The sequence below is a fragment of the Mastomys coucha genome, unplaced genomic scaffold (assembly GCF_008632895.1).
Source record: "Mastomys coucha isolate ucsf_1 unplaced genomic scaffold, UCSF_Mcou_1 pScaffold8, whole genome shotgun sequence".
Lineage (NCBI taxonomy): Eukaryota > Metazoa > Chordata > Mammalia > Rodentia > Muridae > Mastomys > Mastomys coucha.
This window is the reverse complement of record NW_022196914.1, coordinates 42623555-42626889: the sequence shown is the minus strand read 5'-3', so window position 1 is coordinate 42626889 and position 3335 is coordinate 42623555. Positions and strand designations below refer to the sequence as shown.

Genomic DNA, 3335 nt, shown 5'->3' with positions numbered 1-3335 from the left:
TGTCTACAAAAAGGGGTATGTACAAGAAATGTATTCCAGTCATTGCAGATTTAGTTCTTTTTTAAAAAAACATAAAATTCTGGGCATGAGGACATGCGTTTAGAGCAGAAAACCTAAATAAAAATCCAGTGTGTGTGCCAAAATTGGTGCTGGGGGCCCAGGAGACTGAATTAAGGAGGACCACTGGGGCTTGCTAGCCACCAGCCTAGCTTCAAAGTTCATAGAAAATTCTGAGAGGAACAAGGCAGAAGGACAGCAGGATACGTGTCTTAGTTAATATATCCACGGCTGTGACAACATTCCATGACCAAAAAGCAAGATGGGGAGGAAATGGCTTTTCTTGCACCTCTAAATTGCTGTTCATCATGGAAGGAAGTCAGGAAAGAAACTGAAACAAGGCAGAAACCCAGAGGCAAGAGCTGATGCATAGGCTATGGAGGGGTACTGCTTACTGGCTTTCTCTCCGTGGCTTGCTCAGCCTGCTTCCGTATAGAATCCAGGACCACCAGCCCAGGAACGGCCCCACCCACAATGGGCTGAGTCCTTCTTAATCATTCACTAATTTAAACAAACAGGCCTGCCTACAATCCCATTCTATGGACTCATTTTCTTAGTTAAGGTTCCTTCCTCTCAGGTGACTTCAGGTTGGGGAACATTTATGATTATACACATGTAAAAAGATTTCCAAAATACACTTTAAAGATTAAAAAGTATAATTACAGAAGTGCTGCAGTGTGCTTCCCTTTGGGATAAAACTTACACGTACATGTCCTACTTTATTATCAATAAAATATTAAGAATACATACACTGTACTTTGTAATAACTAGACATGTTTCCCCAGAGCTAACTGTGCATGTCTGAATCATTCTCAAGTTGTTTGGAACTTTGTATCCAAGTGATGTATACCTGAAAAAAATTCAGTTCCCTCAGAAATTAATGCCATTGCCAAAGCTTTAATTATTTTTCCATTTCTTCCTGGTCCCCTGTGGCTGACTTCTTTCAGCCCTGTATGGCCACCCTCTGCTACTTTCTACACCTTTTTAGAAGCAAATCTGGAAAACACTGTCATACATTAAAGAAATGATGAAACTAATTTCAAATGGGATTATCAAGTGAGATTTAAAAAGCCTCCAGTTGTAATTTATATAGAGAAAACATTACTGCTTCTCTTCTTCAGATCCTTGCAGGGAGAAAGTAAGCCACTGCTTGCCTTAGATCTGCTATGCTATTGTAGTAGACAGAGACTCCTTACTTGCCTCTTACCCTATAGTTTTAAACATGGTGATTATAATAATCACAGTTTTGTTGTAGTTTCATATAGATGAAAGAAGAGCCAAATATACTGTGGGAATATAGAGATGCTTATAAACACTTGGAAGTCATTTAGGGAGATTAACTATGACTCAAAAATAACCATCTCTAATGTCTCTAGCTATCCAGATTTTATTAGATTAAAAACTAGTCTTGCATACTTACCTGGCAGGGGAGATACCATGATCACGAAGGTGGTTTTCCCAGGGCAAGGCTTATCCATTGCACTCCGGATGTGCTGGCCCCTGCTATTTCCCCAAATGCTGGAAACTCGACTGCATAATGTGTGGTAGTGGGGGACTGCGTTTGCGCTCTTTCCTGAAAAGAAAAAAAATTAGTCTTGCAAATATTATTCTTAAGGTAGGCAGTAGAGATAGATAGGGATAGTTATATGCCTATAATTAAGTAGGTCACCTATTAAAATTCTTTTTCTTTCTGATGGTCTTTATAAGAACTATGGTCACACAGGCAAATTGTAAATTAATTCTAGATTCTCTAGCATACTTGAGTGTGTACCTACTCTTCCCAACACTTAGCCAAGATGGTCAGAGAGAATTCAATTAATCTACTCTAGAAAAAAAAATGAGATATCTCTTCCTCTGAAACTGGTTGAGGACAAAGGTGAAGGCAGAGTATGATCACTCAGACAAACAAAGGTATTCAAAAGAGAATGCAAAGGTAGCTGTCTTAGGGTTTCATTGCTGTGAAGAGACATCATGACCAAGGCAACTTTTCATTAATTAGATAATTAATTAATTAATTTATTTATTTATTATATGTAAGTACACTGTAGCTGTCTTCAGACACCGCAGAAGAGGGTGTCAGATCTCATTACAGATGGTTGTGAGCCACCATGTGGTTGCTGGGATTTGAACTCATGATCGTTGGAAGAGCAGTGAGAGCTCTTAACCACTGAGCCATCTCTCCAGCCCCAACCAAGGCAACACTTATAAGGGATAACACTTAATTGGGGCTAGCTTACAGGTTCAGAGGTTCAGTCCATTTTCATCAAGGTGGGAGCATGGCAGCTGGAGGAGCTGAGAGTTCTACACCCTGTTCTGAAGGCAAACAGGAGAAAATCGGCTTCCAGGCAGTTAGGAGGAAGCTGTCTGAAAGCCTACCCCCACAGTGACACACTTCCTCCAATAGGCCACACCTATTTCAGCAAGGCCGCACTTCCTAATAATGCTACTTCCTGGGCCAAGCATATTCAGACCACCAAAATGATCATCTAGCCAGAGTTTCTAGGGCTTCAGTGGTACATTAGCACAACCAAGAAAGTTAGGAGTAGGTAAGCATCAACTTTTGTCCACCTTTGCAGATCTCATCTGCCGGGCCTAGGATCTAAATACCTAAAAGAATGGAATAGAATACAGTCTAATACTGCAGACAACCTTACTTTAGTTTCAATGTACTTTTATACATGAATAACAAAGCAAACAATGATCCAAGGAAAGTCATTTGTGTTCAGGAAAACATAATCAGAAAAACGTGTAAATAAACCCTAATAAGCACATACTAAATATTGACAAGGCAGGCCTTTCCTAGAACTTTCTCAGGACAGACCAATTTAAACACAGTTGTCTGGCACATACTATAAATTATATCTGAGAAAGCACAAAAGCAAAGCAGAAGACCATATCCAGATTCAGGGTCCACTGACCAGATTGGGTTCTATAGCTGTGTTCTGATGTTCAACAAGAATAAACACATCTTATGAATATAAATGTTTGTCAGAGGAGGCACAAAATTGTGCCCAAGACCAATCCAGGGAACAGAATGCACCTGAGGTAAAGGGCTTGCTACCTTTCTGCTGGAGCCTCTCTCACCGTTCCCCCAAGGCATTGTTCACAGTGTCACTTCTGCCCATGTTCCAATCTTTTTTAAAAGAAAGGGGGGAAATGAAAACAGCATTATTCTGGTCTAAGCCTCTCCAGGTTGATACTGCTTCTGTTGATAGCCCTTACTAAGGATCTCTGAGAAACCAGGGTAGAAATTCCAAAGCAAAATTTAAAGTTTCCAT

The 3335-nt window shown here is 40.2% G+C and overlaps 1 non-coding gene across 1 annotated transcript; it reads left to right on the top strand.

Moving 5' to 3' along the window:
• The first annotated feature begins 1469 nt into the window (after positions 1-1469).
• LOC116084038 lies at positions 1470-1633 on the top strand. The gene has a single exon (XR_004116005.1). It is a non-coding gene; the product is annotated as a U1 spliceosomal RNA (small nuclear RNA).
• The last annotated feature ends 1702 nt before the right edge of the window (positions 1634-3335 follow it).